This window comes from Elgaria multicarinata, chromosome 21, assembly GCF_023053635.1.
Source record: "Elgaria multicarinata webbii isolate HBS135686 ecotype San Diego chromosome 21, rElgMul1.1.pri, whole genome shotgun sequence".
NCBI classification, from domain to species: Eukaryota; Metazoa; Chordata; class Lepidosauria; order Squamata; family Anguidae; genus Elgaria; species Elgaria multicarinata.
Genome location: NC_086191.1, coordinates 66,623 through 81,265, shown reverse-complemented (window position 1 = coordinate 81,265; position 14,643 = coordinate 66,623). Strand labels below are relative to the sequence as shown.

At 47.0% G+C, this 14,643-nt stretch overlaps 4 pseudogenes; all 4 read right to left on the bottom strand.

Moving 5' to 3' along the window:
- Positions 1-1,040: 1,040 nt before the first annotated feature.
- Positions 1,041-1,109, bottom strand: LOC134412448 (U6 spliceosomal RNA; annotated as a pseudogene).
- A 5,183-nt stretch (positions 1,110-6,292) lies between these two features.
- Positions 6,293-6,361, bottom strand: LOC134412440 (U6 spliceosomal RNA; annotated as a pseudogene).
- Positions 6,362-11,785: 5,424 nt separating this feature from the next.
- On the bottom strand, positions 11,786-11,854 carry LOC134412434 (U6 spliceosomal RNA; annotated as a pseudogene).
- Positions 11,855-13,047: 1,193 nt separating this feature from the next.
- LOC134412449 (U6 spliceosomal RNA) lies at positions 13,048-13,118 on the bottom strand (annotated as a pseudogene).
- Between the last annotated feature and the right edge of the window lie 1,525 nt (positions 13,119-14,643).

Below are 14,643 nucleotides of genomic sequence, written 5' to 3'. Positions count from 1 at the left end.
GATGCACATGACAAGGTGGGACAAATATAGAAAGCTCCAAAAGTTGCCCCAAAACCACGTTCAGATACCCGTTCCGGGCAAAAACGCGTATTGCGCAAATTGGGCCGTAACGGCACCTTCCCAATGAGGAAAGTTAACCAAAGTCACCAAATACACATGACAAGGTAGGACAAATATAGAAAGCTCCAAAAGTTGCCCCAAAACCACGTTCAGACACCCATTCTGGGCACAAATGCGTATTGCGCAAATTTGGCCGTAACGGCAACTTCCCAATGAGGTAAGTGAACCAAACTCACCAGATGCACATGACAAGTGGGGCAAATATAGAAAGCTCCATAAGTTGCCCAGAAACGACGTTCAGACACCCATTCCGGCTAAAACTCGTATTGCGCAAAATGGGCCGTAACGGCAGCTTCCCAATGAGGTAAGTGAACCAAAATCACCAGATGCACATGACAAGTTGGGACAAATATAGACAGCTCCAAAAGTTGCCCAAAAACTACGTTCAGTTACCTGTCCCTGGCAAAAATGCGTATTGGCAAATGGGCCATAACGGCACCTTCCCAATAAGGGAAGTGAACCAAACTCACCATATGCACATAACTAGCTGGGGCAGATATAGAAAGCTCCAAAAGTTACCACGAAACCACGTTCAGATACCCGTTCTGGGGAAAAACGCATATTGCGCAAATTGGGCCGTAACAGCACCTTCCCAATGAGGTAAGTGAACCGAACTAACCAGATGCACATGACAAGGTAGGACAAATATAGAAAGCTCCAAAAGTTGCCCCCAAATCATGTTCAGATACCCGTTCTTGGCAAAAACTCGTATTGCACAAATTGGGCCGTAACGGCAACTTCCCAATGAGGTAAGTGAACCAAACTCACCAGATGCACATAACAAGGTGGGGCAAATATATAAAGCTCCATTAGTTGCCCCGAAACGACGTTCAGAGACCCATTCCGGCAAAACCTCGTATTGCGCAAAACGGGCCGTAAAGTAAGCTTCCCAATGAGGTAAGTGAACCAAACTCATCAGATGCGCAGGGGCCATGCTAATCTTCTCTGTATCGTTCCATTTTTAGTATATGTGCTGCCGAAGCGAGCAGAACCCTAACCCTAACCCTAACCCTAACCCTAACCCTAACCCTAACCCTAACCCTAACCCTAACCCTAACCCTAACCCTAACCCGGAACCTAACCCTAACCCTAATCCGGAACCTAACCCTAACAAGGAACCTGATCCGGAACATAACCCGGAACCTAACCCGGAACCTAAACCTAACCAGGAACCTGACCCGGAACCTAACCCTAACCTGGAACCTAACCCTAACCCTAACCCTAACCCTAACCTTAACCCGGAACCTAACCCTAACCCTAACCCGGAACCTAACCCTAACCCTAACCCTAACCCTAACCCGGAACCTAACCCTAACCCGGAACCTAACCCTAACCCTAACCCTAACCCCTAACCCTAACCCTAACCCTAACCCTAACCCTAACCCTAACCCTAACCCTGAACCTAACCCTAACCCAAACCCAGAAACTAAGCCTAACCCGGAAACTAACCCTAACCCTAACCCTAACCCGGAACCTAACCCTAACCCGGAACCTAAACCTAACCCGGAACCTAACCCTAACCCGGAACTTAACCCTAACCCTAACCCGGAACATAACCCTAACCCGGAACCTAACCCTAACCTGGAACCTAACCATAACCCGGAACCTAACCCTAACCTGGAACCTAACACTAACCCTAACCCGGAACCTAACTGGGTTAGGGTTAGTCAAATATAGAAAGCTCCATAAGTTGCCCCGAAAAGACGTTCAGATACCCATTCCGGCAAAAACTCGTATTGCGCAAAACGGGCCGTAACGGCAGCTTCCCAATGAGGTAAGTTAACCAAAATCACCAGATGCACATGACAAGTTGGGACAAATATAGACAGCTCCAAAAGTTACCCATAACCACGTTCAGATACCCATTCTGGGGAAAAACGCATATTTCGCACATTGGGCCGTAAAAGCAGCTTCCCAATGAAGAAAGTGAACCAAATTCACCAGATGCACATGACAAGGTGGGACAAATATAGAAAGCTCCAAAAGTTGCACCAAAAACAACGTTCTAACACCCGTTCTTGCGGAAGGGACAAATATAGAAAGCTCCAAAAGTTGCCCCGAAACGACGTTCAGATACCCATTCCGGGAAAAACTCGTATTGCGCGAAACGGGCCGTAATGGCAGCTTCCCAATGAGGTAAGTGAACCAAACTATCCAGATGCACATGACAAGTTGGGACAAATATAGAAAGCTACAAAAGTTCCCCCAAAACCACGTTCTAATAACCGTTCTTGCGGAATACGCGTATTGCGCAAAACGGGCCGTAACGGCACCTTCCCAATGAGGTAAGTGAACCAAACTCACTAGATGCACAAGACAAGGTGGGACATATATAGAAATCTCCAAAAGTTACCCAAAAACCACGTTCACGTACCCGTTCCGGTCAAAAACGTGTATTCCGCAAAATGGGCCGTAACGGCAGCTTCCCAATGAGGTAAGTGAACCAAACTCACAAGATGCACATGACAAGGTAGGACAAATATAGAAAGCTCCAAAAGTTGCCCGAAAACTACGTTCAATTACCCGTTCCTGGCAAAAACGCGTATTGCGCAAAATGGGCCGTAACGGCACCTTCCGAATAAGGGAAGTGAACCAAACTCACCATATGCACATGACAAGGTAGGACAAATATAGAAAGCTCCAAAAGTTGCCCCAAAACCACGTTCAGATACCCGTTCTGGGCAAAAACGCGTATTGCGAAAATAGGCCGTAACGGCAGCTTCCCAATGAGGTAAGTGAACCAAACTCACCAGATGCACATGACAAGTTGGTACAAATACAGAAAGCTCCAAAAGTTGCCCCCAAACCACGTTCAGATACCCTTTCCGGCAGAAAACGTGTATTGCGAAAATGGGCCGTAACGGCCCCTTCCCAATGAGGTAAGTGAACCAAACTCACCAGATGCACATGACAAGGTGGGACAAATATAGAAAGTTCCAAAAGTTGCTCCAAAACTACGTTCAGATACCCGTTACGGGCAAAAACGCGTATTGTGCAAATTGGGCCGTAGCGGCAACTTTCCAATTAGGTAAGTGAACCAAACTCACCAGATGCACATGAGAAGGTGTGTCAAATACAGAAAGCTACATAAGTTGCCCCGAAACGATGTTCTGTTACCCATTCCGGCAAAACCTCGTATTGTGCAAAACGGGCTGTAACGGCAGCTTCCCAATGAGGTAAGTGAACCAAACTCACCAGATGCACATGACAAGTTGGGACAAATATAGACAGCTCCAAAAGTTGCCCGAAAACTACGTTCAGTTACCCGTTCTTGGCAAAAACGCGTATTGCGCAAAATGGGCCGTAACGGCACCTTCCAAATAAGGGAAGTGAACCAAACTCACCATACGCACATGACAAGGTAGGACAAATATAGAAAGCTCCAAAAGTTGCCCCAAAACCACGTTCAGATACCCGTTCTGGGCAAAAACGCGTATTGCGAAAATAGGCCGTAACGGCACCTTCCCAATGAGGTAAGTGAACCAAACTCACAAGATGCACATGACAAGTTGGGACATATATAGAAAGCTCCAAAAGTTGCCCCCAAACCACGTTCAGATACCCGTTCCGTTCAAAAACGTGTATTGCGCAAAATGGGCCGTAACGGCAGCTTCCCAATGAGGTAAGTGAACCAAACTCACCAGATGCACATGACAAGATAGGACAAATATAGAAAGCTCCAAAAGTTTCCCCAAAACCACGTTCAGATACCCATTCCGGGAAAAACTCGTATTGCGCAAAACGGGCCGTAATGGCAGCTTCCCAATGAGGTAAGTGAACCAAACTATACAGATGCACATGACAAGTTGGGACAAATATAGAAAGCTACAAAAATTCCCCCAAAACCACGTTCAGATACCCGTTCTTGCGGAATACACGTATTGCGCAAAACGGGCCGTAACGGCACCTTCCCAATGAGGTAAGTGAACCAAACTCACTAGACGCACAAGACAAGGTGGGACATATATAGAAATCTCCAAAAGTTACCCCAAAACCACGTTCAGGTACCCGTTCCGGTCAAAAATGTGTATTCCGCAAAATGGGCCGTAACGGCAGCTTCCCAATGAGGTAAGTGAACCAAACTCACCAGATGCACATGACAAGGTAGGACAAATATAGAAAGCTCCAAAAGTTGCCCCAAAACTACGTTCAATTACCCGTTCCTGGCAAAAACACGTATTGCGCAAAATGGGCCGTAACGGCACCTTCCGAATAAGGGAAGTGAACCAAACTCACCATATGCACATGACAAGGTAGGACAAATATAGAAAGCTCCAAAAGTTGCCCCAAAACCACGTTCAGATACCCGTTCTGGGCAAAAACGCGTATTGCGCAAATTGGGCCGTAACGGCAGCTTCCCAATGAGGTAAGTGAACCAAACTCACCAGATGCACATGACAAGTTGGGACATATATAGAAAGCTCCAAAAGTCTCCCCAAAACCACGTTCTAATACCCGTTCTTGCGGAAAATGCATATTGCGAAAATAGGCCGTAACGGCACCTTCCCAATGAGGTAAGTGAACCAAACTCACAAGATGCACATGACAAGTTGGGACATATATAGAAAGCTCCAAAAGTTGCCCCCAAACCACGTTCAGATACCCGTTCCGTTCAAAAACGTGTATTGCGCAAAATGGGCCGTAACGGCAGCTTCCCAATGAGGTAAGTGAACCAAACTCACCAGATGCACATGACAAGTTGGGACAAATACAGAAAGCTCCAAAAGTTGCCCCCAAACCACGTTCAGATACCCTTTCCGGCAGAAAACTCGTATTGCGCAAAACGGGCCGTAACGGCAGCTTCCCAATGAGGTAAGTGAACCAAACTCACCAGATGCACATGACAAGGTGGGACAAATATAAAAAGCTCCAAAAGTTGCCCCAAAACCACGTTCAGATACCCGTTCCAGGCAAAAACGCCTATTGCGCAAATTGGGCCGTAACGGCACCTTCCCAATGAAGAAAGTTAACCAAAGTCACCAAATACACATGACAAGGTAGGACAAATATAGAAAGCTCCAAAAGTTGCCACAAAACCACGTTCAGACACCCATTCTGGGCACAAATGCGTATTGCGCAAATTTGGCCGTAACGGCAACTTCCCAATGAGGTAAGTGAACCAAACTCACCAGATGCACATGACAAGGTGGGGCAAATATAGAAAGCTCCATAAGTTGCCCAGAAACGACGTTCAGACACCCATTCCGGCTAAAACTCGTATTGCGCAAAATGGGCCGTAACGGCAGCTTCCCAATGAGGTAAGTGAACCAAAATCACCAGATGCACATGACAAGTTGGGACAAATATAGACAGCTCCAAAAGTTGACCGAAAACTACGTTCAGATACCCGTTCTTGGCAAAAACTCGTATTGCACAAATTGGGCCGTAACGGCAGCTTCCCAATGAGGTAAGTGAACCAAACTCACCAGATGCACATGACGAGTTGGGACAAATATAGACAGCTCCATAAGTTACCCAAAACCACGTTCAGATACACGTTCTGGACAAAAACACATATTGCGCAAATTGGGCTGTAAAAGCAGCTTCCCAATTATGAAAGTGAACGAAACTCACCAGATGCACATGACAAGGTGGGACAAATATAGAAAGCTAGAAAAGTTGCCCCCAAACCACGTTCTGAAAGCCGTTCTGGGCAAAAATGCGTATTGCGCAAAACGTACCGTAAAAGCAGCTTCCCATTGAGGAAAGTCCACGAAACTCACCAGATGCACATAACTAGGTGGGACAAATATAGAAAGCTCCATAAGTTGCCCTGAAACCACGTTCAGATACCCGTTCTGCGGAAAACGCTTATTGCGAAAATGGGCCGTAACGGCACCTTCCCAATGAGGTAAGTGAACCAAACCCACTAGATGCACAAGACAAGGTGGGACAAATATAGAAAGCTCCAAAAGTTACCCCAAAACCACGTTCAGATACCCTTTCCATTCAAAAACGTGTATTGCGCAAAATGGGCCCTGACGGCAGCTTCCCAATGAGGTAAGTAAACCAAACTCACAAGATTCACATGAGAAGTTGGGACAAATAAAGAAAGCTCCAAAAGTTGCAACCAAACCACGTTCAGAAACCCTTTCCGGCAGAAAACGTGTATTGATCAAAATGGGCCATAACGGCACCTTCCCAATAAGGGAAGTGAACCAAACCCACCAGATGCGCAGGGGCCATGCTAATCTTCTCTGTATCGTTCCAATTTTAGTATATTTGCTGCCGAAGCGAGCACAACCCTAACCCTAACCCTAACCCTAACCCTAACCCTAACCCTAACCCTAACCCTAACCCTAACCCTAACCCTAACCCTAACCCTAACCTTAACCTTAACGCTAACCCTAACCCTAACCCTAACCCTAACCCTAACCCTAACCCTAACCCGGAACCTAACCCGGAACCTAACCCGGAACATAACCCATAACCCGAAACCTAACCCTAACCCGGAACCAAACACGGAACCTAACGCGGAACATAACCCTAACCTTAACCCTAACCCGGAACCGAACCCGGAACGTAATCCGAAACCTAACCCTAACCCTAACCCTAACCCGGAACGTAACCCTAACCCGGAACCTAACCGGGAACCTAACCTGGAACCTAACCTGGAACAAAACCCCGAACCTAACCCCGAACCTAACCCCGAACCTAACCCGGAACCTAACCCGGAACCTAACCCTAACCCGTAACCTAACCCGGAACCTAACCCTAACCCTGAACCTAACCCTAACCCTAACCCGGAACCTAACCCTAACCCGGAACCTAACCCTAACCCGGAACCTAACCCTAACCCTAACCCCGAACCTAACCCTAACGCGGAACATAACTATAACCCTAACCCGGAACCTAACCCTAACCCTAACCCGGAACCTAACCCTAACCCGGAACCTCACCCTAACCCTAACCCTAACACGGAACCTAACCCTAAACCGGAACTTAACCCTAAACCGGAAACTAACCCTAACCCGGAACCTAACCCTAACCCTAACCCTGAACCTAACCCTAAACCGGAACATAAACGCGTTAGGGTTAGGCAAATATAGAGAGCTCCATAAGTTGCCCCGAAAAGACGTTCAGATACCCATTCCGGCAAAAAATCGTATTGTGCAAAACGGGCCGTAACGGCAGCTTACCAATGAGGAAAGTGAACCAAACTCACCAGATGCACATGACAAGTTGAGACAAATATAGACAGCTCCATTAGTTACCCAAAACCACGTTCAGATACCCGTTCTGGGCAAAAACACATATTGCGCAAATTGGGCCGTAAAAGCAGCTTCCCAATGAGGAAAGTGAACCAAACTCACCAGATGCATATGACTAGGTGGAACAAATATAGAAAGCTCCAAAAGTAGCCCCCAACCACGTTCTGAAACCCGTTCTGGGCAAAAATGCGTATTGTGCAAAACGTACCGTAAAAGCAGCTTCCCATTGAGGAAAGTCCACCAAACTCACCAGATGCACATAACTAGGTGGGACAAACATAGAAAGCTCCATAAGTTGCCCGAAACCACGTTCAGATACCCTTTCTGCGGAAAACGCTTATTGCGAAAATGGGCCGTAACGGCTCCTTCCCAATGAGGTAAGTGAACCAAACCCACTAGATGCACAAGACAAGGTGGGACAAATATAGAAAGCTCCAAAAGTTACCCCAAAACCACGTTCAGATACCCTTTCCGTCAGAAAACGTGTATTGCTCAAAATGGGCCATAACGGCACCTTCCCAATAAGGGAAGTGAACCAAACTCACCAGATGCACATGACAAGTTGGGACAAATATAGAAAGCTCCTAAAGTTACACCAAAACCACGTTCAGATACCCGTTCTCGGAAAAAACGCGTATTGCGCAAAAAGGGCCTTAAAAGCAGCTTCCCAATGAAGAAAGTGAACCAAACACACCAGATACACATGACAAGTTGGGACAAATACAGAAAGCTCCAAAAGTTGCCCCCAAACCACGTTCAGATACCCTTTCCGGCAGAAAACGCGTATTGCGAAAATGGGCCGTAATGGCACCTTCCCAATGAGGTAAGTGAACCAAACTCACCAGATGCACATGCCAAGGTAGGACAAATATAGAAAGCTCCAAAAGTTGCCCCAAAACCACGTTCAGTTACCCGTTCCTGGCAAAAACGCGTTTTGCGCAAAATCGGCCGTAACGGCAGCTTCCCAATGAGGTAAGTGAACCAAACTCACCAGATGCGCAGAACTAGGTGGGGAAAATATAGAAAGCTCCAAAAGTTACCCCGAAACCACGTTCAGATACCCGTTTTGCGAAAAAACGCGTATTACGCAAATTGAGCCGTAACGGCACCTTCCCAATGAGTTAAGTGAACCAAACTCACTAGATGCACAAGACAAGGTGGGACATATATAGAAAGCTCCAAAAGTTACCCCCAAACCACATTCAGATTCCCGTTCCGGTCAAAAACGTGTATTGCGCAAAATGGGCCGTAACGGCAGCTTCCCAATGAGGTTAGTGAACCAAACTCACCAGATGCACATGACAAGTTGGGACAAATACAGAAAGCTCCAAAAGTTGCCCCCAAACCACGTTCAGATACCCTTTCCGGCAAAAACTCGTATTGCGCAAAACGGGCCGTAACGGCAGCTTCCCAATGAGTTAAGTGAACCAAACTCACCAGATGCACATGACATGTTGGGACAAATATAGAAAGCTCCAAAAGTTGCCCGAAAACTACGTTCAGTTACCCGTTCCTGGCAAAAACGTGTATTGCGCAATTTATTGTTATTATTATTATTATTATTATTATTATTATTTATTTATTTATTTATTTGTTTATTTATTTATATAGCACCATCAATGTACATGGTGCTGTACTGAGTAAAACAGTAAATAGCTAAAGACCCTGCCGCATTGGCTTATAATCTAATAAAAGCATAGTAAAACAATAAGGAGGGGTAGAGAATGCAAACAGGTACTGGGTAGGGTAAGCAGGCACAGGGTAGGGTAAAAGTATCAATAGAAAGTAACAGTAGAAGTCTGCACAACATCAAGTTTTAAAAGCTTTAGGAAAAAAAAAAGTTTTTAGTTGAGCTTTAAAAGCTGCGGTTGAACTTGTAGTTCTCAAATGTTCTGGAAGAGCGTTCCAGGCGTAAGGGGCAGCAAACGAAAATGGACGAAGCCGAGCAAGGGAAGTAGAGGCCCTTGGGCAGGCGAGAAACATGGCATCAGAGGAGCGAAGAGCACGAGCGGGGCAATAGTGTGAGATGAGAGAGGAGAGATAGGAAGGAGCTAGACCGTGAAAAGCTTTGAAGGTTAACAGGAGAAGTTTATATTGGATTCTGAAGTGAATTGGAAGCCAATGAAGAGATTTCAGAAGCGGAGTAACATGGTCGGAGCGGCGAGCCAAGAAGATGATCTTTGCGGCAGAGTGGTGAACAGAAACCAACGGACTGATGTGAGAAGAAGGAAGGCCAGAGAGAAGAAGGTTGCAGTAGTCCAACCGTGAAATAACCAGTGCATGAACAAGCGTCTTGGCAGAAGAGACAGACAAAAATGATCGAATCCTGGCAATATTATACAGGAAAAATCGACAAGATTTAGCTACTGCCTCAATATGAGGAATAAAGGAGAGCGAGGAGTCAAATATAAAGCCAAGGCTACGAGCTTCCTTGATCGGAGTAAGCGTAACATCATTGACAGTAAGAGAGAATGAGAGATGAGGAGAAGGTTTAGGAGGAAAAACAAGCAATTCAGTCTTTGCCATGTTAAGTTTCAAGCGACGATGAAGCAGCCAAGCTGAGATATCTGAAAGACATGCCGAGATACGATCGTGAACATCAGGAGAAAGTTCCGGAGATGACAGATATAGTTGTGTATCATCGGCATACAGATGATATTGGAGGCCATGAGATTGAATAAGCTTGCCCAAGGGCAACATGTATAAGGAAAACAACAACGGGCCAAGCACCGAGCCTTGCGGAACCCCTACTGAAAGGGGAAAGGAGGAAGACGAGCTGCCATTAGTCAACACGCTGAAAGAGCGACCCGCTAGATAGGAGGCAAACCAGTTATAGACAGAGCCACAAAATCCAAGGTCATGAAGGGAATCTAAGAGAAGATCATGATCAACCGTGTCAAAGGCTGCAGTTAGATCAAGGAGAATAAGAACGGAATAATGGCCTTTAGACTTAGCAGTAAGGAGATCATTGGTGATCTTAGTAAGGGCTGTTTCGGTGGAATGCAGAGGACGGAATCCAGATTGAAAAGGATCCAAAGCAGAGTTACTAGAAAGAAAGTCAAGACAGCGAGAGTAGACCGCACGCTCCAGGATCTTTGAAACAAACGGCAACAAAGAGACAGGTCGTAACGGCACCTTCCCATTAAGGGAAGTGAACCAAACTCACCAGATACACATGACAAGGAAGGACAAATATAGAAAGCTCCAAAAGTTGCCCCCAAACCACGTTCAGTTACCCGTTCCTGGCAAAAACGCGTATTGCGAAAAATGGGCCGTAACGACAGCTTCCCAATAAGGGAAGTGAACGAAACTCAACATATGCACATAACTAGGTGGGGCAAATATAGAAAGCTCCAAAAGTTACCCCGAAACCACGTTCAGATACCCTTTCTGGGCAAAAACGCATATTGCACAAATTGGGCCGTAACGGCAACTTCCCAATGAGGTAAGTGAACCAAACTCACCAAATGCACATGACAAGGTGGGACAAATATAGAAAGCTCCATAAGTTGCCCCGAAACGACGTTCAGATACCCATTCCGGAAAAAAATCGTATTGTGCAAAACGGGCCGTAACGGCAGCTTCCCAATGAGGTAAGTGAACCAAACTCACCAGATGCACATGAATTAAAGGAAGCCAGATTCCGGCTGGACATCAGGAAAAACTTCCTGACTGTTAGAGCAGTGCGACAGTGGAATCAGCTACCTAGGGATGTTGTGGGCTCTCCCACACTAGAGGCATTCAAGAGGCAGCTGGACAACCATCTCTCAGGGATGCTTTAGGGTGGATTCCTGCATTGAGCAGGGGGTTGGACTCGATGGCCTTGTAGGCCCCTTCCAACTCTGCTATTCTATGATTCTATGATTCTATGACAAGTTGGGACAAATACAGAAAGCTCCAAAAGTTGCCCCCAAACCACGTTCAGATACCCTTTCCGGCAGAAAACGTGTATTGCAAAAATGGGCCGTAACGGCACCTTCCCAATGAGGTAAGTGAACCAAACTCACCAGATGCACATGACAAGGTGGGACAAATATAGAAAGCTTTAAAAGTTGCCCCAAAATCACGTTCAGTTACCCATACCGGCAAAAATGCGTATTGCACAAATGGGCCGTAACGGCACCTTCCCAATAAGGGAAGTGAAACAAACTCACCAGATGCACATGACAAGGTAGGACAAATACAGAAAGCTCCAAAAGTTGCCCCAAAACCACATTCAGATACACGTTCTGGGCAAAACTCATATTGCGCAAATTGGGCCGTACCGGCAACTTCCCAATAATGGAACTGAACCAAATGCGCCAGATGCACATTACAAGGTGGGGCAAATATATAAAGCTCCATAAGTTTCCCCGAAACGACGTTCATATACCAATTCCGACAAAGACTCATATTGCGCAGAACAGGCCATAACGGCAGCTTCCCAATGAGGTAAGTGAACAAAACTCACCAGATGCGCAGGGGCCATGCTAATCTTCTCTGTATCGTTCCAATTTTAATATATGTGCTGCCGAAGCGAGCACAACCCTAACCCTAACCCTAACCCTAACCCTAACCCTAACCCTAACCTTAACCCTAACCCTAACCCTAACCCTAACCCGGAACCTAAACCTAAACCTAACCCGGAACCTAACCCTAACCAAAACCTAACCCAAACCCGGAACATAACCCGGAACCTAACCCGTGAACCCAATCTGGAACCAAACCCGGAACCTAACCCGGAACCTAACCCGGAACCTAACCCGGAACCTAACCCGGAACCTAACCCGGAACCTAACCCGGCACCAAACACTAACCAGGAACCTAACCCGGAACCTAACCCGGAACCTAACCCGGAACCTAACTCGGAACCTAACCCGGAACCTAACCTGGAACCTAACCCTTACCCGGAACCTAACCCTAACCTGGAACTTAACCCTAACTGTAACCCGGTACCTAACCCTAACCCGGAACCTAACCCTAACCCTAACCTGGAACCTAAACCTATCCCGGAACCTAACCCTAACCCTAACCCTAACCCGGAACCTAACCCTCACCCGGAACCTAACCCTAAACCGGAACCTAACCCTAACCCGGAACCTAACCCTAACCCTAACCCGGAACCTTAACCTAACCCGGAACCTAACCGGATTAGGGTTAGGCAAATATAGAAAGTTCCATAAGTTGCCCCGAAAAAACGTTCAGATACCAATTCCGGCAAAAACTCGTATTGCGCGAAATGGGCCGTAACGGCAGCTTTCCAATGAGGTAAGTGAACCAAACTCACCAGATACACATGACAAGTTGGGAGAAATATAGAAAGCTCCATAAGTTGCCCCCAAACCACGTTCAGAAACCCGTTCTGGGCAAAAATGCGTATTGCGCAAAACGTACCATAGAAGCAGCTTCCAAATGACGAAAGTCCACCAAACTCACCAGATGCACATAACTAGGTGGGACAAATATAGAAAGCTCCATTAGTTGCACCGAAGCCACATTCAGAAACCCGTTCTTGCGGAAAACGCGTATTGCGAAAATGGGCCGTAACGGCACCTTCCCAATGAGGTAAGTGAACCAAACCCACTAGATGTACAAGACAACGTGGGACAAATATAGAAAGCTCCAAAAGGTACCCCAAAACCACGTTCAGATACCCGTTCCGGTCAAAAACGTGTATTGCGCAAAACGGGCGGTAACGGCAGCTTCCCAATGCGGTTAGTGAACCAAACTCACCAGATGAGCAGGGGCCATGCTAATCTTCTCTGTATCGTTCCAATTTTTGTATATGTGTTGCCGAAGCGAGAACAATCCTAACCGTAACCCTAACCCTAACCCTAACCCTAACCCTAACCCTAACCCTAACCCTAACCCTAACCCTAACCCTAACCCTAACCCTAACCCTAACCCTAACCCTAACCCTAACCCTAACCCTTACCTTTACCTTAACCCTAACCCTAACACTAACCCTTACCTTTACCTTAACCCTAACCCTAACCCTAACCCTAACCCTAACCCTAACCCTAACCCTAACCTTAATTTTCTCTGTATCGTTCCAATTTTAATATATGTGCTGCCGATGCGAGCACAACCCTAACCCTAAACCTAACCCGAACCCTAACCCTAATCCTAACCCTAACCCTAACCGTAACCGTAACCCTAACCCTAACCTGAACCCTAACCCTAACCCTAACCCTAACCCTAACCCTAACCCCAACCCTAACCCCAACCCTAACCCTAACCCTAACCATAACCCCAACCCCAACCCTAACCCCAACCCCAACCCTAACCCCAACCCTAACCCTAACCCTAACCCTAACGCTAACCCTAAACTGGAACCTAACCCTAACCCGGAACCTAACCGTAACCCGGAACCTAAAACGGAACATAACACGGAACCTAACCCTAACCCTAACCCGAACCCTAACCCGAACCCTAACCCGAACCCAAACCCTAACCCTAACCCGAACCCTAACCCGAACCCAAACCCTAACCCTAACCCTAAACCGAACCCGAACCCGAACCCGAACCCGAACCCGACCCATAACCCTAACCTGGAAACTAACCCTAACCCGGAACCTAACCCTAACACGGAACCTAACACGGAACCTAACACGGAACCTAACCCTAACCCTAACCCTAACCCGGAATGTAAGCCGGATCCTAACCTTAATCCTAACCCTAACCTGGAACCTAACCCTAACCCGGAACGTAACCCGGAACCTAACCCGAAACCAAATTCGGAACCTAACCTGGAACCTAACCCGGAACCTAACCCTAACCCGGAACCTAACCTGGAACCTAACCCGGAACCTAACCCGGAACCAAACCAGGAACCTAACCCGGAACCTAACCCTAACCCAGAACCTAACCCTAATCCGGAACCTATCCCTAACCCTAACCCGGAACCTAACCCTAACCCAGAACCTAACCCTAACCCGGAACCTAACCCTAACCCTAACCCGGAACCTAACCCTAACCCGGAACCTAATCCTAACCCGGAACCTAACCCTAACCCAGAACCTAAACCTAATCCGGAACCTATCCCTAACCCTAACCCGGAACCTAACCCTAACCCAGAACCTAACCCTAACCCGGAACCTAACCCTAACCCTAACCCGGAACCTAACCCTAACCCGGCACCTAACCCTAACCCTAACCCTAACCCTAACCCTAAACCGGAACCTAGCCCTAACCCGGAAACTAACCCTAACCCAGAACCTAACTGGGTTAGGGTTAGGCAAATATAGAAAGCTCTATAAGTTGCTCCGAAAAGACGTTCAGATACCCATTCCGGCAAAAACTCGTATTGCGCAAAACGGGCCGTAACGGCAGC